Source organism: Callorhinus ursinus, unplaced genomic scaffold (genome assembly GCF_003265705.2).
Source record: "Callorhinus ursinus isolate GAN/ISIS: 27379988/994484 unplaced genomic scaffold, GSC_fseal_2.0 scaffold20, whole genome shotgun sequence".
Taxonomy (NCBI): Eukaryota; Metazoa; Chordata; class Mammalia; order Carnivora; family Otariidae; genus Callorhinus; species Callorhinus ursinus.
The window spans coordinates 20,678,487-20,703,939 of NW_027397082.1; the positions used below are offsets into that span (position 1 = coordinate 20,678,487).

General features: G+C 36.9%; 1 protein-coding gene and 1 pseudogene across 1 annotated transcript in view; one reads left to right on the plus strand and one right to left on the minus strand.

Annotated features, from left to right (window-relative positions):
* Nucleotides 1-25,453, plus strand: part of HPSE2 (heparanase 2 (inactive)) — a 681,364-nt gene that overhangs the window by 6,983 nt on the left and 648,928 nt on the right. The gene's annotated exons all lie outside the window — the stretch shown is intronic.
* The window catches only part of LOC112830756 (U1 small nuclear ribonucleoprotein A pseudogene), a 68,131-nt pseudogene continuing 46,271 nt past the window's right edge, over nt 3,594-25,453 (minus strand).

Consider the following 25,453-nt stretch of genomic DNA (forward strand, 5'->3'; position numbering starts at 1 on the left):
TATCCTGTGTTTTCATATACTTTTTATTACAATCCTACTTAATTTTCACTCTCCATAAAGCACCTTCATTATCTCAACCCCATTCCTTTGTTCAGCCACATATCTCTGCTCTGAATGCCTTTCTCTTGGCTCTGTTCATATCTCACCCGCCACCCAATTCCTGAAGGCCCATTGCAAAAGCCCCTTATTTTCTCAAGGCTTTTCCTGAGCATATCATTGCATAGTGATCTCTTCTTTCTCTGGACTGTTATAGCTTTTACTCTTTTTTTTTTTTTTTTTTTTGGCTCCGTCTGCCTTATTTTGCTCTTTAACTTTTAACATGTATATGAAAAGTTTTCCTTTCCATTAAATGTTTTACCTTTATAGAAAGCAAATTTTTCATAGGAAGGGACCATATCTAATTAGACCATATCTAATAACCTAAAAAGGTCTAGCGTTATATAGAACTTCAGCAAATATTTTTGGATATATATTGGCTTAAGAACACTGTTAAAGCCCTGGGAAAATGGAGGTGACTAATGAAGAAATGAGTGAATTTGTATGCGAAGATTCTATTCATTTTTCACCTTCAATGATTAGTCCTATAAGTTCATTCTTAATGCTTGCTTTAATGACATTTTTCATTATTTTAACCATGTATTCTTTATCTTATGTAATCTAAGGCATCTTGGTTTCATGCTATGCATTTAAATCAACTTTATCACCTGGTTTAAAGCCTTGCACTGGACCCATTACTAATTTTACATTATATCTGTTTCTTCTTTGCCTTTATTTTTGCTTTTCCTTGTTAGCCTTACTTAGTTTCTATGCCTAATTTTCTTTTTTTTTAAGATTTTTATTTATTTTTTGACAGAGAGAGACAGCGAGAGGGGGAACTTAAGCAGGGGGAGTGGGAGAGGGAGAAGCAGGCTTCCCTGCTGAGCAAGGAGCTCGATGTGGGGCTCGATCCCAGGACAGACCTGAGCCCAAGGCAGACGCTAAATGACTGAGCCACCCAGGCACCCCTCTATGCCTAATTTTCTAATTCCCGATTTAATAGTGCTTTTTCACAGACTTCAAAAGTTTCTTTATCTCCCTTGTCTTGAAAATTTTCTCTTCAGAGAGGTTCTGAAATTCTAAAAGATGAATGTGAGTGCACTTTATAAACTCTGAGGCACCCTACAGCTATTATTATTGTTTACCTTTCTCCAGGAAGTTTTCCCAGTTTTAGTAGAGGTGAGGTAGTTAATTTTTTTTCCTATTTCCATGCCATCAATCAAGACATAAGACATAAGAACAGCACAGCTGCCAAAAAACATATTTGCCTTGAACTTACCACCTTTTGTTATCTCATTTTATTTAAAATAAAGGTTTTATAAAGGTTTCTTGAAATTCAGTTACATTTACAAGTATTTATTGATTACCTACTCTATTTAGTTTCATGCTAGACAAAGAATGGCAGAATATGAAATAAATAAATGATAGTGTCCCAAATCACCATTAGAACACAGTAATAATTGCTGTATGCAAGATCTGCTAATCAGTGTTAAAATAAGTAGGTGAGGGGTGGCTGGGTGGCTCAGTTGGTTGGGCATCCAGCTCTTGGTTTCAGCTCAGGTCATGATCTTGGGGTCCTGGGATCGAGCCCCACATGGGGCTTCGGTGCTCATGGGGGAGTCGGCTTGAGGATTCTCTCTCTCTCCCTCTCCCTTTCCCCCTGCTTGCATTCTCTCTCTCTCTGAAATAAATAAATAAATCTTAAAAAATAAATAGTGAGACCTTAACGTAAAACTGGATATTTGCATAGCCTCAAAGCATCTTTCCCATAATATTAATGAATTGTTGTGGTGGTTTTGGCTTAAGTCCACAAATTCTTTGATACTTTTCCCTCTAGGAGGTAGAATTGACTTTTGTCCTTTTAATTGTAGGCTGCATTTAATGATTTGTTTCTAAAGAAGAGAGTCTGTAAAGGGAAAAATACTAACTTCATAGTGGAGAAACTGACAGACTGGCATTTCAACAAAGTGATCAAGCTTAACATAAGCAGATAAATCATGTGGATAATCATGTATTCCCTGATATGATGTGATGAGAAGGCACATTACCTTTTTGATATTCTTTGGAAGAATCCCCTGTAATTATGAGAAAACACTAGCCAAACCAAACTGAAAGACATTCTACAGAGTAACTGACCTGTACCCTTCAAAAGACTGTCCCTGCTGTCAATGAACTTAATAGCTTAATTAGTGCAATAACATTTATACTGATAAAACTTAAGAGTAACTCAGAGACAATATAGAAAGAAGTGCTAAGTGAAACATAGTTTGCCAGGTGTGACAGAAAAGGTAGAGATGGATATGGGCCAGACTTAGGTAGGAGTTAGGTTGGGCCTTGTGAAAGAGGTAGACTTTGGAGACGTAGTGACAAGAAGAGAGGACATTTAACTGAAGGGAGAGAGCATGAGGGCAAAGCCTAAATATATGTTTAGATAGTAAGGGACCATCCTGGTTGCATAGAAGGCACATGTTAAGAATTATCTTAGTTCATGTTGCCAGAGCTATGTTATATTTTTTAGAGGCCTATTTGCACATTTTTTTTGTTAATTCAGAAATGTTTGTAATTTAAAAAATAAAATAAAGTGCATGTTAGAAATGATTATTTAGAGAGAGAGAGAGAGAGAGAGAGAGAGAGAGACAGAGCTCAGGCAGGGGGAGGGGCAGCATGAGGGGGAGAGAGAATCCCAAGCAGACTCCTGGTGGTAAGATCACGACCTGAGCAGAAATCAAGAGTCATACGCCCAACTGACTGAGCCACTCAGGTGCTCTGTTAGAAATGATTCTAAGAAAAGCTCATAGTGCTAAAGTTATGTCTAAATTGAGTTTTAAGAAGTTCTAATATATTTTTGTTAGTTCCAAAATATGTAATTGAAGAAGAAGAAAGTACATATTTGAGGGAAAAGGTTGGTTGGGTAAATCCAGATTACATTATGAGAATCTAGAATTTTAGCCATAGTAAAATGGTATTGTTCCTATAGGAAACTAGAGGCTGTTGTAAGTTCTCTTATTCTATTGGAGAAGGGAAGGACATGTTTTCAACATGGGCAATGCCTGTTGCCCTCTCCCATTCTTCTTTTCAAAATTATTGCACACGTTCACATATTCTAGCTAAAGTACTTGGTGAGGTTTGAGTTATGAAGCATGATTGAAAGACAGGTAATTTACAATTTAATAATTAATTTGGTTCTTACATTATAGGGTGTATAAGAGAAAGAAAAGGTTTTAGAACTTGCTTGATAAGTTTTATGTTACCCTTCATACAGAATAAAAACAGGCTAGTATTTTATAATATTCATTCACTCATGAATTTACTCATTGGGCAGGCATCTAGTTCCTGTTTGACACTGAGGCTGAGAAGATGAATGAGGCTGAGGTATTAATGTCAAATTTCATACTACTGGCCTCTTGTCACTTTAGCAGCATCAGCCAAAAGAAGTTTCTGGAGATTTTTAGGCCAAGGAAGAACTTTCACCTTCATCATTTGGCATTTCATGATTTGTCTGCCAGCAACTTTAGAAGGATTTGATTTAATTTAATATTTTATTAAAGTGTGTCAGAAATCACCTGAAGTTTTATATATGTCTTATTCTGCCTTTTGGGAACAAAAGGATGCATCTTCTGTAATGTTTAAAATTTGGTACCCAAGTCTTGATGTTAGCTGCAACTCACTGTACCTGGTGTATTTGAATATGGTATCTCGCAAAGATATAGTTGTTCCATCATTTAGTCATTGTGGCCATCTGTAGAGTGCTGGAAGTGGTAGAGATCAGGAAACTCTGGGGTCTGTTATGAGTAGAGGTGGCTTAATTAATTTTAGTGAATCAGAAAATCAAAAAATAACCTTATAATCACAACCACATTTGTATAATTTATCACTTGGTCATTGGGGCCAAAGGTAATCCACAGACAGTTATGTATTCCTATACAACACAATTGTTCTACTGTTGCCCATACCAAATATCATTATTTCTCTTGCCAAATGAGTTTAAATTCTCTCTCCTGTTCTACCAAGCCCTCCTGGTGGGATGGGTACCTCAGAGAAGAAAAGAAATTTCTTTCATGATTCCCTGGGCCTGATCAGGCCGCCAATCACATGGTCTGGGCTCCTAGAGTCAGGACCCTCTTCTGAGAATCCTTCCTCAAAATGGATTAGATGTTAAGAATCTTAACTTCGGTGCTTCTTAGTGCCTTAATAGTTTTCAGGTGTCTCAGTCTATGAAACAGTGGATTGGGAACACTGAGGTAGGGTGTGTGTGTGTGTGTGTGTGTGTGTGTGTGTGTGTGTGTAAGAGAGAGAATATATGAGCTTGAGAGAATTTGGTGTGTTTTATTTCTTGCACTTGTCTGTGGATGGTGATATGGTGATGTAGCCAGAGTAAATACATATTTCTAGATTAGTGGTTAGTGTACAAGGTGTAGATACCTTGTTGAACTCTGCTGTCCTTTGGTTTCGTGATTTGATTGAGTGAAGTTCAGTTCTGTCAGTTTTCTTCACTTTAGTATGGTAAAAAACAGTGTAATTTTGCCTAATTTATGCCAAGCTTAGTGTTAGATATTGGGGCTGCCAAGAGGAATAAAGCATGAACTGCAGTCTCAAAGTGCTCTGGTCTTCATATTTGTGGAATTTCACAGTGGTCTCCTGTATTATCTTTCTACTTCAGTCAGATTAATCTTTGCTTAATCCCTCCACTTTGCTTATATAATCCACCTTGAACACTCATCCTCCCTCTTGAATTCAAAATTTTACTAGTTCTTCAAAGCTCTGCCTGTCTCCTCTCCTACTAAACCTTCTGCTAAGCCAATCCCCATCCATCCGTCCTCATTCTCTGAATTTTTCTAAGATTCTTCTCTGAAATCTCAATCTAATTTGGTCCAAGTGCCCAGAATTTATGTTTGATTGACTTAAGTGGACATCATTTTTGTCTCTAGGACTTTATAGTCAAAACACACTGGCATTGACACACATAAAAATCCATACAGAGATAACTATCATCACACTGCATGGAACAGACACTTTAAATCAAGCAAAATATTTATGTTCTTTAGAAGCTTTAATGCATGTGTTTTGATTTTTGTATGGCAAAGAATAAAGAGTAAAAAATACAAGCTGCATATAGAAAAGATGGGGTAAATATCTGTATCTATATGTTTGTATTGAGGATGTTGTCTTTTTGGGAGTTAAACCAGTACCTTATTTTCACTTGCTCTGGAAAGGCAAAAATGCCTTGAAGGGTGGAAGGTGAGATTGGAAAGCTGGAAAAAGGTAAATTGCCCAGATTTGGGGCATTATTTCTGAAATAAGAATGGATGTTTTTCTGTAGCTTAATAATAGTAATAATATAATGATAGCATTACTTAACATTATTGAATGCTTTTTATGTGCCAAGTACTATTTTAAGCAATTTACATGCACTAATGCATTTAATTCTTTTATCAACCCCATGAGAAAAGTACTGTTTTCCCCACTTAACAAATGGGGAAACAAAGGCACAGAGTGGTTAAGTAACTTGCCCGACACCACCCAGCTAATGCGTTGTATAGCAGAGAATCAGTGACATCAGTTATTAAACCGGCAGACTTAAATATCTTTCCAGACACATAAGATATGAAAAAAATAATAACAAGAACAAGATAGGATATAATCAAATGTTAAACCATGTAGAAGAAGCTGTAAGGGCTACAGGAGCTGAGAGAAGGAGATTAAGTGAGAGCTGGAGTAGTCAGGACGGGTGCCTAGGAGGAGGGATCTTGACCTGGTTTAAGGGTGTATAATAATAATGCTAATAATAGCTACTGTTGTTGACCTGTTACCATCTTTCCATATGTTATCTCATTTAATTCTTAAACCAATCTGATGAGAAACATTGTGTGTATGTATGAAGAACCTGAGACTCAGAAAAGACATGTGACTTGCTCAAGGTCATAAAGATGGGCAGTTGGTAGAACCAGGATTAGAACCCAGTCCTGTTTTCTCTTTACCATGCTTAGGTAGAAGAGGGATCCCGTCTTTGATGCATTCATTATTTTATTTATTCATCCATTCATCTTTCTGGCACTCAAAAGCCTTGTATTAAACCTTGTGGAACATTAAAAATATGTGTGCCTAGGCCTTCCCATGAGGATAATGAAAGTCTTGTGGATTAGGACACAAAATAGTTGCTAGGTAAAACAACAAAAGAATAATCACAGGGAGACCCATGAACAGTTGAAAGAGATGGTTGTCACATTTTACGACACATTGAAGGAATAGAACAACAACTGATCTAATATGGAATAGAATTTACTAGTTTCTCTGGGAAGGAGTGTATTTGGAAGTGGATGCATTGAAGAGAATAATAGAAATGGATCAATGGTGTTATTGATATAAAGGAAATGGCAGGATAAAAAGCAGAAAATTAAGTATGTTTCAAAAAGTTGGAAAGGTATAAACAAATTGTTGGGCAGTTTTAGAATTATCTTATTTTTTATTTATAAACGGAGCCATACTCTGCCTTAAGTTCTAAGCCCCGTGAAACCCTGTGAAGGGTAAAGGGAACTGATAAGGGTGAGGTTTCAAGAGAACCCTTCCTTTCTAACATCCCCCCCTGTCATTCTCTTCGAATTGAGATTTTAAATTCAAGTGGAGAACACTTTTATAGCCACTTAAAATGAAGACACCAAGAACAAGGGAGTTTATATAATCTGCACAAAGTCACAGGGGTGATTTAAGAAACTGTTAAGTGGCAGAGCTGTGGTTGGATCTAGGACATTCTCACTCTGAAGTTGGTCATTGTCACTGTCTCTGTAGCGTACCAGCACCATGTTCCTCATTCTTCTACTGAGACAGCTTCAAAGGTCTTTCCTTGAGGGGTTTTTAGCTCGAGTCTGATTTGGAAGTTTGAGAATGGGGCTACCTGAAAAGTATTACTATTTCCTTTGTGTCTGTTTCCATCTAGTTTGGTCACTTATCTCATTCTGTCACCTGTCATCAGGGACCTGGGTTCCATGTCTTTGTCTTCTCTGTCCTGCTGCCTGATTAACCTTTCTGAAGCTCCACTATCTGCCCAGCTAGAACCCTTCAGAGACCTCTCTTGTCTGCTCATGCAAGCTCTCACTCTCCTCCAGCTTTCCAGGGCCCTTGAGAGTCAGCCTCTCCTCTCTCTGCCATCATTTCTGACCCTTTGATCCCCCACTCCATCATCTGTTTCCCCACTTTCTACCCATTTCTGAATTCTTCCTACCTTGCAAAGTCCTGATCGCATTTGTCCTCCTCTATGAATTCTTCACTATCTCAGCTCAAAGTGATTTACTAATTAATTTCCTCATGAAAGATTCATCAAGCCTGAATTTCTGAGGCATTTATTATCTAAAAATCACTCTTTGCTGTTTTCATATTCTGCCATATCTTCTCATGTCCCTTTTTGTATGTGTTCATGTAGACTTGGCTCTGCCCTTAGATTATAGGTCACTGTGAGAGTAGTGATTATATCAATTCTGTAGTTTCTACAACATCTAGGAGAGTGTCTTTTGCATAGTAGCTCTTCAGCAAATACTTGTCGACTAATTATTTGCCATTTATTTGGTATCTTAATATACTAAAGGGAATAAGTTTTCTTCCATTCATTGTTTCTGCTTTTTTTTTTTTTAAATATATAGGATATTTCTGGTGAATGTTTAGCTTCTTCATTCATATTTTTACTTTCAAAGATTTTTGCTTTTATTTATCTTATTAATTACCAATATAATGCAGGCTCACTGGTATAAATTCAGTAATATGTATCTCAAATACCCCCAACCCCGCCCTATAGATATAATCACTCTTAATAGTCTGGCATGTATCTTTTCAGACCTTTTTCTACGTATACAGTTGTATATAAACTTTTAAATGTATAATTGGGATCATATTGTATAACCTGCTTATCTAGGTAATCTTTTAGTCAGTAACTACAGTCTCTTTTTTACTGAGTAAATAATTCATATACGGATGAGCTGTAATTTAACCATTCTCTTTAATTCTTTCATTGGTACTTTTTTCCAAGAACTTCTGTTTGCTATTTGTCCATAGTTTCTAACAAAGCAGTGCTGTAGTATCATATTTCTTTCTCCATATTGGAACTTGATCTAAATTATTTATTTTCCCCTAATGTCTTTTTAAACACCCTTATCCGTTTTAGTCCTTTTAGCTATAATACATTCTTTGAGTAAATGTCAAGAAAAACGCCACAGCAAAACTAATTCTATGCATCAAAGTATGGTTTCCTTTAGTGAAATAAGTGCTTTGTGAAGTTTTGGATACAGATGAAAAGTGACACTCAAAATATTTTGAGTTTTTGTTCAACTATTGTATCACTGTGTGATTTAAAAGAAACCCTAGCTGAGGATTTATTGATTTTCTTTGAATGTCACTCATCTCATTAAAGCTGTTCTGTGAATTTGAATATTAGTCAGCCAAAGAAGTGAGATTTATGAAGAACTGGCATAATGTTTTGTTGGAAACAGATAGCCATCCCTAATCAGTCGTTTGCAGGAGAAAAATCATTATATGTTACATTTGTAATGCTCTTTAAAGATTATAAAAACACCTCTGATCCTTACAGGGACTGTGAAGAGTAAGTTTATTTTAAATTTTGTCACTTTCACTTCATAAATAAGAAAACAGATTCAGGGAAGTTGTTCAAAGTAACATGGCTTTTAAGTGGCAGAGCTGGTATTAGAATTCAGCACCTCTCCTTTCAAGCCTGACACTCTTAAATAAGGTATCACAGCTAATGATAGTCCCTTCACTCCACTACAGTGAGCCACATGGGCACTTGTATTCTGCCGTGGCTGGGCCACTCTGAAGCAAATTCTCTGGGAGGCTAGAATGGGTCTATGGCTTTTGTGAGGGGGTGTGTTTGCTTCAAGGTATGCTGGGGTACAGTTTAGTCCTGGATTCTTGTATCTTTTTGAACTGTTCTTCAGTGACAAACTCCTGAACAAGCCACCGAATGTCATTCTTGGAGATACAGCACCTGAATCCTAGACTCCCTTGAGACCAGGTCCAAACCCAGGATAAAGTTAGAACTAGCCCAGAGAATGGGACCAGGGGACTTTGAGAGTACTCTGTGGGATGCCAATATCTCTGAGGAGACTTCCAACAAAGAATTTAAAAGACTTATTTTAAAGGTAGACATTCATTAGCTATTGCAGTGCACTCAGTGAAAGGGAAGAAGAATCTGTTTCATTTACCCTGAGGAGGCCCATAGTGAGTAGGCAGAGGAGCTAGAGATAGAACATGAGTTTTTGGTTGATAATAGTCACTGAATCATGCACAGTTTAAAAAAAAATCTTTGTAATCACCATTGAGATAAATCTTTACATATCTCTCAGTGCCTTAATAGGTATGCTGTTTTCATCTGGGTGTTTATTTCCTTGCAGTTGTTGAGAAGCCAGATTGTGAATTATTTGCTTGGCCATTATGAATCCCTTTGGAAGAGTAGACTCAGGTTAAATCCAGTGAGATATAGATTCAAAAGGAACTACAGGCTAGGCTTAGCCAAGTTAAAATCCATAGGTGAAACTAAACACGTAACCTAAAACCATTACACAAATAAATGCTTTTGTTTCATAGACCATTTGTAGAAGCAAATGAATGGCATCCCAGTCTAAAGGTCAGGATTTTCAACAACTTGCAGCAGAAAACTTACACTTATTAAATGTCTTCACTAGGGGTTTTTGTGTTAGTAGATGACTGAGGTCTTTTGTTTCTTCTGTTTTCCTCATGGCAATAAAGTTGAAATTTAGCAAGCTTTCAAAATGAAATTTCTCGTAGAAGTTATAACCACAGGTTTTAAGTTTTCATCACCTAAATAGGGAACAGGATGATTGAAAACTTGGGGGGAGGGGGAAAAGAGAGTTGAGGACACATGTGGTGTGTATCAAGAATCAGTGTAAATCAGGAAGGTGTGGTAAGGGGGATTTCCTGTGTTACAGAACTGCTGAAATAGTGCTCCCCACCCTCCAACGATACATTCCAAGTGAAGGTGCTGGCCTTTTCTGACACCTTACCGAGGTGGCTTACCCATCACCTGACACACTTTAGTTTCCTTGAAGCTTCAATCAATAGTCTGCTGCTAGGAATATCTCATCCTGGGGATAATGCATTCTTTGATTGTGTCCTTTCTTTGGTGCCTCATGAGGTTTGGCAGGTACCTGCCTGTAGGGTGGGGCCAGACTAGAAAATTTGAGCCTGTTCTTTTTTAATCCCTTCTCCAGGACAATTCATTTTTCAGGTTTCCAGGTATGAGGATAACAACTACCAATTATTGAGTACTTACACATTCTAAGTACTGGGCCAAAAGCTTTTCAAAGATGATCAGATTTTTTTTCCTCACAGTCCCATGAGGCAGGTACTCTTAACTGTCCCATTTGATAGAAACCTAGAAATGTTAGTCAGTGGTTCTCAATTCTGGCTGCACATTAGAATTAGCTAGAGGAGCTTTAAAAAATATTGGGTCCTAGACTAATTAAATCAATCACTGGGGTGGGACTGAGGCATTGTGATTTTTAAAAATCTCCTCAGGTGCTTCTGAAGTGCACACCATGGTAAGAACCTCTGGATGAAGTGATTTGCCTAAGGTAACCCAGCTGGTCTGTTGTGGAGTTCAAATCTAGACAGTCTGACTCTAGAGCCCGGGCATAGCCAGCTTTCCTGTAGTGATGCCTGAATTCTAACATGTATGCAAGTCATCTGGGGATCTAGTTAAAAATGAGATTCTGCATTTCTCACAAACTCCTAGATCTTGCCCATGCTGCTAGTTTGGGGACCATACTTGGAGTAGCAAGGCTTTGCTGCTAGTTACTAATATTAGTGCCTATGGTGCCAAAAGGGGAAAAGGTGTTCACTGAAAGGCAGCAGCAGAATGAGGAGCTAGGAAGCGCTTCTCATCCATTTTACTTTAGTGATGATGGCAGAGATCATGGGCTGATTATATGAGCTTTTCAGTGTTTTCCCAGGGCTAACTAACCTGTTTCAGAATATTTCCCTGTTCTTGAGAGCACGTGGACCTTGAAGTCTGTGATAAAACTAGTTGTTGAGGCATTTAAATCTGTTTGTAGGAATATGGGGTATAATTGGGAAGTAGTAGGTCAGCTTTCAAAACCCTTTTCTCTTCTTTAAGGAGGCTGAAACAGGAGTTTAGATAGATGAGAAATTACAAGAAGTCCTTGAATTTTCAGTTAAATGTTCATTCAATAAACATTTATTAAGTACCTACTATGTACCAGTATTGCAATATGCTCTCCCAAAGGATACAAAAGTGAATGGGATATAGTTCTTCCTCTGATAGAACTTACACTTAGTAGGAAAAAATGACATATACAATAGATAATGATGTGTAGAAAGATGAATAGACAAATTACGGAGGAAGAAGCAGTAAACTTTACTTGAAGTACCTGTAGACAACTTCATAGGTGTCACCAGAGAAATTCACTGTTGTATTTTTGATTGTTGTAAATGTTTATAAGAGTTTAGGTTATTAGACCATTGCTGAGATTTCTTAAGTTGTTTCTGTATTACAGAATGGTTTTATAGTTTTGAGATTAAGAGTTCAGGTAATTCTCATCAATAACATGCATAAAAAATTGAGATTAAATGTATTTTTTCCTGGAAACAGTCTCAGTAACATCAACCTATGCTACATTTATTTATTGAGTTCTTCCAAGGTATTATAAGCATCGTCTCATTTAATCTTTTTATTTTATTTTCATTTAATCTTTCTAAAAAACATTTTCATTGAGATACAATTTGCATTCAATATGATTCACATACCATTTAAAGTATATACTTCAGTGGCTTTTAGTATATTCACAGGGTTGTGCAGCCATCACCACAATCAATTTTAGAACATTTTCATCACTCCAAAAGGAAACCTTGCACTGTTTAGTTATCTCCCCCAGAGTCCTCCCTCCTCCAGTTGAGGCAACCACTAATATACCTTCTGTCTCTGTGGGTTTGCCTATTCTGGATATTTCATATGAACGGAATTATACAATATGTGGTTCTTTGGGACTCATTTCTTTAACTTAGCATAGTGTTTTCAAGGTTTATCCTTATTGTAGCTATGTAGTACTTCGTATCTTTGTATTGCCGAGTAACATCCCACTGTATGGAAATATCACATTTTGTTTGTTCCTAAAAGAATGTTTCTTTCAGTTCATGAGGAGAATGAAGCCTTTTTGATGCAATGCCAACTGTCTTTTTTTGCCTTTGGTATTTCTCACATTCCCTTTGGTCTAACTGTTGGTCTTACTGTTCTAGGCCTTCTACTAAAATGATAACCTCTTAATTGGTGTCCGTGCCCTAATTTCTTTGAAAGGAAGAGAATAAACATTTCTTGAGCACCTGCCCTCTGCAAGGAACTTTATATCTCATTTAATTCTCAGAACAACCTTACTAGGCAGATTTTCCAAATACTCATCATTTAAAGATGAGGAAACTGAAGTTCAGGGAGATTAAGTAACTTGGCCAAGTTTACACCTAGGACTTGACAGAGTCAGAGCTGATGATTCTAAAATCTATGTTTTTTCAACAACATATGGCTATTCGCAGTCCGTTTTAGAATCTCATAATATCTAGTTGAGTAAATAGTGGATGGTCAAAAATGCTTACTTACTTGTTTGAATTCTTGTTTTAACATACTCTTACAACATTTAAAAGCCAGAGAGGGACTAATGATCTTCTTACTGTAAAATAATGATGCCTAAGGACTCACTCCACACTTCATCATAGAGTAGACCTCTGTCCCTTGTATCTCTACCTTTGAATGTATGGTAGTGTTTTAAAAATCACTGTATTTTAGTGGGCCTGACCATAGTATGTGCTCAATAATATTTGTTGAAAGAATAATGAATCGGTTTGGTTTTGTGGTCTGGAATCCATTAAAATGGAAAACAAGTCTTGAATTCATGTAACTTGAGGGTAGTTGTCTTTCCAGGGGTTGTTTCTGGATCTGTATTTGCAATCAGCATTAACCAAGAGAGCCCTGGAGTCTACAGAGAATGTACAAGTCTAATGTATTAAAATATTCACATGTAGGGTGCCTGGATGGCTCAGTTGGTTAAACGACTGCCTTTGGCTCAGGTTGTGATCCTGGAGTCCCAGGATCGAGTCCCACATTGGGCTCCCGTTCAGCGGGGAGTCTGCTTCTCCCTCTGACCCTGCCCCCTCTCATGCGTGCGCGCTCTCTCAAAAAAATAAAATAAAATCTTAAAAAAATAAATAAAATATTCACATGCAGAAAATAGAGGTCTGGAGGAGCTGCAGCTTGCACGTGAAGAAGGAACTCTTACATCTTGAGAGTCATGCTGTCTTAGAGCTAGCTTGTCTATTCAAAAGGACAAAAATATGGGGAAAAACTAAAAACAGACAAAAGCTAAATGGACATCTTTTGTAGTTGGATATGAAGAGAGTGTAGAAATCCTGGATTCTCTTTGCAGCCTGGCAGCTGATTTCCTTCACTACTTCCAGCCCCGGGTTTTCTCCTCCAGTGATCTCATTTGCTGTGCTAGTACAGGAGCGGGCTGTGATGAGGGCGTGGAAGTGAGCATTGTGAAATCTTGATGACATTGGTAGGCTGATGAGTTATGACCACGCAGACCAGTGTCATGCTCATCTTCTGACAGTCTTGGTTTATTGGAAGTTGGAAGATTCTGGAAATAACTGTGAGCAGAGTCTGAGAAGTAAAATTTTGGGGGGAATGAAGAAACATAGGATGGGTTTTGTTTTATGCATATATTAACCTTGGATTCCTTTTCTAGAGTTTTTAGTCTTAGGAGTATTTGGAAATGAAGGATACTCTTTATCTTTTGTTCATTTGTTTCAGAAACTACTTAATGTTTGAGAATTGATAAACTAAAGATGGGTTAGCCTGGTGATGGGTATTAAGGAGGGCACGTACTGCACGGAGCACTGGGTGTTATACGCAAACAATGCATCATGGAACACTACATCAAAAACTAATGATGTAATGTATGGTGATTAACATAACATAATAAAAAAAACTAAAGATAATGATCATGTGCCATTGGGCCAGTCTCGTTTCCAGTATACAAAGGCCATTTGGGAACCAGCTTTAAAAGGCTTTCCTTGAGAGGTGAAGTGGAATTGGAGTTTGGGATCAGATTGTGGAAGACAATCTGATAGTAAACTTGAGAGTTAAGTTGAGGGGTTTGGATTTTATCCTTCAAGGAAGGATTGTAACTAGGAAAATTATGTGTAATATTTTAGGGAGATTTATCTCATGGTTCCTCACAGGACAGAATAGAAACTGTGGTAGATTCCTAGCTGCAGGGGCACCAACGAGAGGCTAGTGAAGATATCCAGGAGTGAGATGAGAATAGATTACATTAATGAAGCAGCAGTGGGAAAGGAAAAAATAGTTAGGGAGTCATTACAAAGGAAAAACTGACAGGACATGGTAATTGATTTGATATGGGTAGTGTCCTTGGCAATTAATTTGTGCTCCAGTTCAAATATGAAAGGGAGAGGGTTTTTGTTTTTGTTTTTTTTTTTGGATTCACTGGGATCAAAGAATGCTATAAACTGAGGGATTAATAACATCAGCATGAGTCAAACTTAATTTTTTTAAAAATTAGTGAGTGCAGAGCAGGTTTTTGGCTCTGTGAGTTCAACTGGAAATAATCCCCCTTTCCTTTATTCTTTTCTTTTCTTTTTTCTTTTTCCTCTCCCCAAAGGCAAATAAAGCCAAATTGGATAGTTGAGGATCAGGTTAAAAAAATGTTTTTCAAGTGGTAATACATGGGCAGAAAACACTTTTGTATTTCAGCCTTTCTCAGATATTTGTGAAATATCTATGTGACTGCTAAGTATGAATCTAGTTAACATAGAGGGGATTTTTTCCCCCCCTGTAGCTAATCTGCACTGTTAAACCTGCCCTGTTGTGCTATAGTTGTATGTTTTTGCTTATAAATAGGTCGTAGGTGCCTGAGTGGATGGCCTAGTCGTCCTCCTCCTCCTCCTTCTATGGCTGTTTATTTTGAATGACTTTTATTAAACACTTAGTACATGAGTCAGACGTTATATCCACATGCTACCTACTATTTTACTTCATTTTCATAACCGTCTTCTGAGGTAGAGGTAACATTTTTATTATGGCACACATGAAGAAACGCAGGCTTAGAGATGTTGAACTCATTCAAGACCGTCCAACTCTACGTGGCAGAACTAGGACGGGAATTCAAATCACTTTGACCCCAACGCGCCGCCATATCTAGTAAAATATTTCCAAGTACATACCCAGGTATGTGGGGAGCATCAGTATCAGAGCTAAAAATGTACTATTGTACAATATTTTTGTAACTCTTAAAGAAAAACCTGGTTACAGGGACGAGGAATTACTTACAGAATGTTTGACACCAGTTTTCTAGGTGTCTCTTACTTTGCTACATACTGAACACATTTTAAGAAGTCAGTGATTATTAGTAAAGAGTCACTATTTGCTCAGGTAGGATTTTTTTAAATTGTGGTAAAACCACATAACATAAAATTTACCACCTTACAACTAATATATTAATTCAGAAGTTGCAGGATACAAAACCAACAAATCAGTTGTATTTCTATATACTAACAACGAACTGTTCAAAAGGAAATCAAGAAGACCCATTTACAATAGCATTAGAGAGAATAAAATACTTAGGAATAAAGTTCACTAAAAAGGGGAAAGACTGAAAAATGCAAAACACTGGTGAAAGAAATTAAAGAAGACACAAATAAGTGGGAAGACATCCTGTGTTCATGGATTGGAAGATTTAATTTTGTTAAAGTGTCCATACTACCCAAATTGATCTAAAGATTGGATGTAATCCCTATCAAATCCCAGTGGTACTTTGACATTTATTTCTATACTGAAATAGATCAAACAGCCCTAAACTTCATTTGGAACCCCAAGAGACCCTAAATAGCCAAAATTATCTCGAGAAAGAAAAACAAAGCATCACACCTCCTGACTTCAAAATACATTACATTTCTTTTAGGTTGTCTAATTTGTTGACATATAGTTTTTCATTATATTCTCTTACATTTGTTTTTATTTCTACGGTGCCTGTTGTTATTTTTCCCCTTTCATTTGTGATTTTGTTTATTTGAGCCCTTTATCTTTTTTTTTTTTTTTTTTGAGTCTGGCTAGAGGTTTATCACTTTTGTTGATGTTTTCAAAGAACCAGCTTCTCATTTCATTGATTGGTTCTACTGTGTTTTTAGTTTCCATATCATTTACTTCTCTAATTTTTATTATTTCCTTCCTCTTGCTGGTTTTGGGTTTTGTTTGTTGTTCTTTTTCTAGCTCCTTTAGGTATAAGGTTAGGTTGTTTGAGATTTTTCTTGCTTCTTGAGGTAGGCCTGTATTGCTATACAATTTCCTTTTAGAACTGCTTTTCTGTATCCCAAAGGTTTTGTACTATTGTTTTCATTTTTGTTTTTTCCCTGTACTGTTTTGAGTTCTTTGATTTCCTGGTGGACCCACTCATTGTTTAGTAGCATGTTATTTAACCTCCCTGTATTTGTGGTCTTTCCAGATTTTTTCTTGTGGTTAGTTTCTAGTTTCATAGTGTTGTGGTCAGAAAAGGTGCATGGTATGACTTCAGAGGAGGTGGGTGGGAGGATAGGGGAAACAGGTGATGGGGATTATGGAGGGAACTTGTGATGAGCACCGGGTGACGTATGGAAGTGTTGAATCACATTATATTGTACAACTGAAACTAATGTAACACTGTATGTAAACTATACTGGAAATAAAATAAAACATATATCAGCAGACACATAGACCAGTGGAACCAAATAGAGACTCCAGAAATAAATGCAAGCATATATAGTAAACTGATCTTCAGTAGGGGTGCCAATGGGGAAAGGCCAGTTTCTTTAACAAATGGTACTGGGAAAACTGGATATCCACTGGATATCCATATGCAAAAGGATAAAATTGGATCCTTATCTTACATTATGCACAAAATCAACTCAAAATGGGTTAGAGACTTAAATATAAGACCTGAAACTGTAAAACTCTTAGGAGAAAACATAGGGAGAATGCTTCATGACATTGGTCTTGAGAATGATTTCTTGGATATGACACCAAAAGCATAGGCAACAAAAGCAAAAAAAGATAAGAGGGACTACATGAAACTACAAGTTTCTGCAGAGTAAAGGAGACAACAGAGTAAAGAGCCATCTATGGATTGGCAGAAAATATTTGTAAACCAAATATCTGATAAGTGGTTAATATCCAAAATGTATAAGGAACTACTCAACTGAATAGCATAAACAAACAAAAAAACAAAATCAAAATAACCTGATTAAAACTGGGCAGAAGACTTGAATAGATATTTTTCTACAGAAGACATACAAATGGCCAGAAGATATACAGATGGCTATAATTGGGTATATGAAAAGATTCTTGACATTACTAACAATCAGGGAAATGCAAATCAAAACCACAGTGAGATATCACCTTGTACCCTTTAGAATGGCTCTTACCAAAGAAACAAAAGATAACAAATGTTAGTGAGGATGAAGAAAAATTGGAACTCTTGCACACAGTTGGTGGTAATGTAAAATGCTGTAGCTACTATGGAAAACAATATAGAGGTTTCTCAAAAAATTAAAAACAAATACCATATGATCCAGCAATACCACTTCTGGGTATTTATCCCCACCCCCCCCCGCAAAAAAAAAAATTGAAATCAGGTCTCAAAGATACTTGTACTCCTGTGTTCATTGTAACATCATTCACAGTAGCCAAGATAAAAAAAGAAATCCTGCTGTATGTGATAACATGTATGAAATCTTGAGGACATTATGCTGAGTGAAATAAACCAGTGACAGAATGACAAACACTGTATGATCCCATTTATATGAGGTTCCTAAAATAGTCAGGCATATAGAAGCAGAGTGGAATGGTGGTTGCCAGGGACTTAAGGGGAAGAGGACTTAGGGAGTTGCTATTCAGTAGGTATTAAGTTTGAGTTATGCAAGATGACTAAGTTCTAGAGATCTGCTGTGCAACTAATTGTATAACATTTGCTCTAACAATACTATATTGTACACTTAAAACTTTAAGAGGGTTGCTCTAATGTTGTGTTTTAGCACAATAAAAAATATTTCTATCATAACAATTGTATAAAACCTTGAAGTTTATTATATGAATATAGTTGGGTTTTAAAGGGCTCTCTGTGACTATGTTTGGCATCCTGACTTAATTGTAAACTCTGTGAAAATGGAATCCATGTCCTTAATTTCTTCTATACCTCATGCTTTTAAAATGCATCCACACAGTGCATAGTTAATACTTGATTAATGGATAGATTTACTAATTATGAAGAGAGTAAGGATTTTAAACTGATGGAAACTGATTTTTTTAATAAGATGATCTTTTTTTAAAAGATTTTATTTTATTTATTTTAGAGTGTGTATGTGTGCGAGCAGGGAGGGGGGTAGAAGGGGAGGGAGAGGAAGAGGGCAAGAATCCTAAGCAGACTCCATGCTGAGCGTGGAGCCTGCGTGGGGCTCAATCTCATGACCCTGAGATCATGACCTGAGCTGAAACCAAGAGTCAGATGCCTAACCAACTGAGCCACCCAAGCATGTCTATAAGATTATCTTTTTAAGTTTTATTTAAGTAATCTCTACACCCAATGTGGTGCTTGAACTCATGACCCTGAGATCAAGAGTCCCATGCTCTTTTGACTGAGCCAGCCAGGTGCTCTGGAAACTAATTTTTTAAAAACATTTACTCTGTGCCAGACACTGTGCTAAATGTTTATTATAGTTCCGAACCCTGAGAAAAAGGGGAGGTTTAAATTTAATGATGACGCATTTGAGATTCAAAAACAGTGAATTGTGTGAGTTGGTATGGTTAGTAAGATTTGAAACCACATCTTTGTTACTGTTTTTGATTGTTTTTTTCTTATTCCAGCAACCTATCTGTTTAGCTAGTAAAAATTATTGTGACCTTGGGAAAATATTACCATGTTAACCACTTTTAAGTGTACAGCTCAGGAGTGTTATGCCCAGGTGGTTTTGAGTTTATGAAAGGGATTCATCCTCTCTATCTACTTCACCTTAGGCAGATTCACGTTTTACATTAGTAATTCTATATTACAACTATTGTTTACTAAGCAGGTGGCATATAGATGTCATTTAATCTTCAGACAACTGTGTCAGGGGGCACTCTTACTCTTTTTCAAAAAAAAAAAAAGAAAAAATAAGACTTAGAAATTAGTTGGCTTGCTCAAGTTCATACAGCTATTAGATGGGTCAGAGCTGGAACGTGAACTTCGTACTTTGAACTCCATGTTTGGTACTCTTCCTACTGTCACCTATTAAAGTTAGTAGGGCATTCTCCCAAGAGTTGGAGGAAAGGCAGTTTGCTAGTGCTGGTGAGTCAGAGATGAATAATATCATGCTTGCTTTTAAGGAGCTCTTCTTGTATTAAATAAAGACAGATATGCACATAATGCATATGGAATAGAATGTTACTGTTAACCTGGAGAGATGTACAAATTCTGGTGTTAGCAAGGAAACATGAAAAACAAAGTCATCCTTAGCCAGAATATAAATTTTCATCTCTCCTCATGTATGTATAGGACAGTATTTCTCTAAGTGGAATGCAAAGACTTTTGGAGGATTGTGTGTATCTGTCAATGTCTTCTCAGGTATCCAGGAATTCTTTACTAGAATTTAAAAATGTTACGTCTTATCTTTTTTCTCTTACTATGTTCAGTTAGCCACCATATAGTAATTAGTGTTTGATGTAGTGTTCAATGATTCATTAGTTGTGTATAACACCCAGTGCTCATCACAACACATGCCCCCTGTAATCTTAATGATAATCTAATAGATATGTGGATCTGGCTACATTCTTCTAATTCATCTGGATGAATATTTCTGCCATAGGATTTTAGTATCTGTGTTCATTGGTCTTTAGGATTGTGTTGGTGTCAAGACATACTACTTTAATTGTCTCAGATTTATGGGGAAAGAGGAGGGGCAAAGTTAATACATAAATAAAGAGGAGGGGCAAACTTAATATATAAAAAACGTGAACAGCTCAAAATCATGTCAGGGAGGGCTCTAGGAACAAAAATTTAGAAATAGTTCCAATAGGGAAAAGTCATGGGGGAATTGAATGATCAATAGAGCATATACAGATTCAAGATGATGATGATGACAATGGCAAGGATGACAATACTGATTATGGTAACAGTTAATATTTGGGGCGCTTATTACGGACCAGGTATTGTACACTTTTAAGGTATTAGCTCATTAACTTACCATAACTCTCTGTGAGCTAAGCATTTTTATTTCTGTATTTTCTATATGAGGAAACCAAGGCATATCTTGTGCCATAAATCTTAGCTATAATCAGGTCATGAATATTGTTTTGGTATTTCAATAAAATGACAGCATCCATCATGTTAAATTAATGGTGGTAATTTAAATTTTATAGATTTTTTTTGGTTTGGTCTATTTAATTTATAAATTTGTTTTTGGTAGTTGCTTAAGAATTACAGGTAAAAGCTAATTTTTATGTTATTAAATATTTACATAACATGATGATGAAATAATTTATTTTAATTTTGGGGTGGTCCATGAGACTTTCTTTTTACCCTCTTTGTCTTTAAAAGAAGAGCTATACTTGAAAGACACTGCCAGGGAACATTGTAGATGTTCTACTTTGTTTTCTGTTGCTTTCTGTCACAGGAGCATGTCATTCTCTGGGTGTAGAGATTGAAATAGTGGACTCCCAACTTTTTGACAGTGTACTTCTGTCAATAAAAACTTTTGAGCACACCCGCAAATTTTGTTTGTGAATGTATTTATTTATAAATTACATATTTATGTTGTATTAATTATAATACTAATATTGCATATCCATAAAATAGAAATTATAACAGATTAAAATGATACATAGATGTTACACTATTTTCTCCTCACATCTCTGGTGTAAACATAACCCATTTTGGAGATCAGTGGTATAGAAGACAGAGTGTGTTAGATTCAGAAGACTGGGTTTTATTCCTGGCTCTGTGGCCTTGACCAAATAATTTATTATTTCTGGGTCTCTCTTCTTAAAAGTTGAACTTTATAGGTTGTTTTTTTCTGTAAACAAGTTGTAATTTGGGGTGCCTGGGTGGCTCAGTCAGTTAAGTGTCCACCTTTGGCTCAGGTCATGATCCCAGAGTCCTGGGATGGAGCCCCACAGCAACCTGATTCTCCCTCTCCTTCTGCCTGCCACTGCCCCTGCTTGTATTCTGTCTCTCTCTCTCTCTCTGTCAAATAAATAAATAAAATCTTTAAAAAAAACCAAGTCGTAATTTTGCTCTTTCTTACAATATAATTAGTCTACACTTGTAGGTAATAACTGGTGTACATGCTAATTGTAGAAATCAGGACATTGGAAATAATTCTTGCCAACATTACTCACACTTTATTTGTGATGGGTTAGCTCCTTAACTTTTTAGCAAAGGATGTCCCAGTGATCCTGAATGTCTATGAAATACAATTTGTCAAATATGTTTGTGAAACATTAGGTTAAAGCAAATTAAGTTTTTAGGAGCTTTTAATATACTAACATGCCGTTTGAATCTCCAAAAGATGGATAAAGTATGTATTTCGTGAGATCAATGTTCCACAGAACATGCTTTGAGAAATCCTGGGTCTAAGATTTTTAGTTTTTTTTTTTTGCATCAGTGTGATAGAGCAGTGAGGGACATTGGCTTTAGAGTCAGGCAGACCTACATTTGAACTCTAGCTGTATGATCTTGGACAAGTCATTTGGTCTTGCTAGGTCTTAGTTTTTATATCTGTCAAACAGGAATAATAAATGGCTAACATTTTTTGAGCACTTCATTTAATTTTCACAGAAATTCTGTGAAATAGATTATCTCTTTCTCTCTATGGATGTGGCAGCTAAGGAATGAAGAAGTTACATAAATTCTCCAAGGTTATTCAGCTTATAGGCGGTGAAGTAAAAAAAATCTAACTCAGGTGGTTTGATTCTAGAACCTGTACTTTTAATTATTACTCCATACTGCCACATTGTGTTATTGTGGCATGAAATGTTATGTCATGACATGATAGGTTAAATGACATGATATGTAAAGTGTTAGCACAGTGCCCAGTGCCTAGTAGGTACTTAACAAATGTTACTTATTCTCTTCATTTAGATGAGTCATTACATGATTGCCCTGTAAAGTTGATCTGTGGCAGGAAAATCTCTGTACCAAATGAAGTTAGAAAAACTACATAGGGAGGCAGGCAGTGGGGGAGATTGATGTATGGTAACAGAAACATCTGTCTAGGCTAGTTCTCAGAATGTTGAAAGGACTCTGCTTCCTAAGCTGGCCCAGAGTATCTCTTGGGTCCCCTGTGACTAAGAGAACAAGAAGAACTCCCCATCAGGCAGTGTGGTCGATGAATTCAGAGGTGAGCAAGATACTCTAGGATATTTCAGGGGTCTCCTATTTCAAAAAGGACCCATCTGAGATGCACTGTTCCCTTCAGAGCCACAGTCAGAGCTCATTCAGAAGATTATGTTCTACATAGACAAATATAAACAAACAGGCAAACAAAACAATAGAGAAAAACTGTGCTTGACATGGAATTGTACTGTGCAGTCAAGTTCTCAGGACACTAATTTTGGTACTTCCTAACTTAGAGTTAAGCTGCAGTCTTCATGGGGGCCTGGTGTCATTTTGTGTATAGCCTCCCTATGCAATCATCACACTTTGCAGCAGAGAGCACTTTATTAGAATTTCCACACAATGACAAAACAACTTAAGTGAGTTCATGCTTTTTAATGAGGCCATCTCCTCTCCTCCCAATCATGGGGTCCTTTTCTCCCCAAATGTCTATTTTGACATGCAGAAAAGGAAAGAAAGGTAGGTGTCTCTGCCTTTTGGGGAAATGTGGGATCTTCCATTTAAACTTGCTCTCATGTGTGTTTTGCTTTCTTGGCCTGTTTATATAAATATAAGAAGCCAGAAGCCAGTGAAAATAGAAATCATGAAGCTATCCATGAGACATGGCAGAAGTAGCCTTGTTGAATGATAAACAAGCTCAGCTGCAGGAAGATCTGTGGTCTGATATTCATTACTGAAAAACTCCCATTGGGTGGACAGTTTGTCCAGATGAGTTAATTGATTTTAAGAGCTCTCTGTCCTCTTAGAAATATACCATTCCAGATTGGCTGAAAACATGTTTACTTTGAACATTCATCAGTAATTCTGGGTCAGCCACCCCACAGCTTGGTTTGCTTTGGTGCCAGCTGCATGTGGCAGAAAAGTTAATTAAATGTCTGTTGTTGTGTTAAAAGGGGGAAAAGTCATGTGGGAGAACAGGACCCTTGCAGAGAAAATGAAGTGTTGAGTTTCCAGTTTTCCTCAGGGTTGGGAAGCAGTGAACACAGTCTAGTCCATATGAATCCATAGGAATTCAGGGTCTTTTTCCAAGAATAGCTTCTCATCTCTACAAATGAATTTTCCATTTTGATATTCTAGAAATATTTAAACAAATTATTTCACTTATCCAAAGACTCTTTTTTTTTTTTCTACCCCAGATTTACCCTGCCTTTCAAGTCCTATTTGTGTGCTGTCTTCCTTTACTCCCAATCTTTCTTTTATTGCCGTGGCTTTATTAAGCCTTCTCTTATCTGAAGTTCTAAAGCACGAGGGAGGGACTAATCATGCTCTTTTCCAATATATTGTACAATTTGCTGGTATTTTAAGTGTGTTAGTAGTTCTCTCAAGTTTAGGTAAGGAATTACCTTGTGAGTAGATAGAACAAATGAGAGCCTTTGCAAATGATTTTGTAAAAAAGTTTCCTCTTCTTCCACCTCCTCCCTAGTACCCCCCTTTTTGATCTGCATTATTTAGGTAAAATTTTTCCAATTTTTAAGTGTATAATTTGATGATGAGTTTTGATGAATGTATTCATTTAACTACTTCCACAATGTCCTATATATTTTTATATCGTGATGTAGAACATTTCTCAACAAGTTTCTTCTTGCTCCTTTATAATCAACTCCCACTCTTCTAGGAACTACTGATCTGCTTTTTGTCACTAGAGTTTTACAATTCGTAGACTTATTTGAATGAAATCATGCAGGGACGCCTTGGTGGCTCAGTGTCCGACTCTTGGTTTTGGTTCAGGTCATGATCTCAGGGTTGTGAAAGGTGCGGGGTGTGGAGCCTGCTTGGGATTCTCTCTCTCTCTCTCTCTCCCCCCCCCGGCCCCTCCCCTACTCGCTTGCATGCTCTGTCTCTCTCTAAAATAATTAAAAAATAAATAAATGAAACCATGAAATAGATAGCCTTTAAGTTGGGCTTCTTTCACTTAGTTTAACACTTTGGAGATTCATCAGTGTTGTTGCATGTATCAGTAGTTTCTTTGTATTGGTAAGTAATTTCCATTGAACAAATATACTATAATTTCCTTATCCATTTACCACCTGATGGGAATTGGGTTCTTTTTAGTTTTTGGCTATTATGAATAAAACTGCTTTGAAAATTCCTATCTTTGTGTGGACATATGTTTTTATTTCTTTGAGATAAATGCCTGGGAATGGAATTGCTGGATTGCACATAAGTGTCTGCTTAACCTCTTAAGAAATTGATAGTAAGGTTTATTGAGAGCTTACTACATGATAGGCAGTGTGCCGTGCATTAAAGAAAGTTTTTAATTTTGATGAAGTCAAACTCATCACTTCAAAAAACATTTTGTGCTTTTGTGTTCTAGGGTTTTCAAAATACATTTTAAATGATCAGAATCTCCTTAATCTCCCATCACCCATTAAGGGTGGGCACTTGTGATGAGCACTGGGTGTTGTATGTAAGCGGTGAATCTCTAAATTCTATTCCTGAAACAAATGTTACACTGTATGTTAACTAATGGAATTTAAAGAAAAACTTGAAACAAACAAAAACTAAATGATCGGAATCTACTTTTAATTAATATTATACAGTTTCATCAGTCAACAAAACCAAAAGACAACAGACAGAATGGGAGAAGATATTTGCAAATGACATATCAGATAAAGGACTAGTATCCAAAATCTATAAAGAACTTACCAAACTCAACACCCAAAGAACAAATAATCCAATCAAGAAATGGGCAGAAGACATGAACAGACATTTTTCCAAAGAAGACATCCAAATGGCCAACAGACACATGAAAAAGTGCTCAACATCGCTCGGCATCAGGGAAATCCAAATCAAAACCTCAATGAGATACCACCTCACACCCGTCAGAATGGCTAAAATTAACAAGTCAGGAAATGACAGATGTTGGCGGGGATGCGGAGAAAGGGGAACCCTCCTACACTGTTGGTGGGAATGCAAGCTGGTGCAACCCCTCTGGAAGACAGTATGGAGGTTCCTCAAACAGTTGA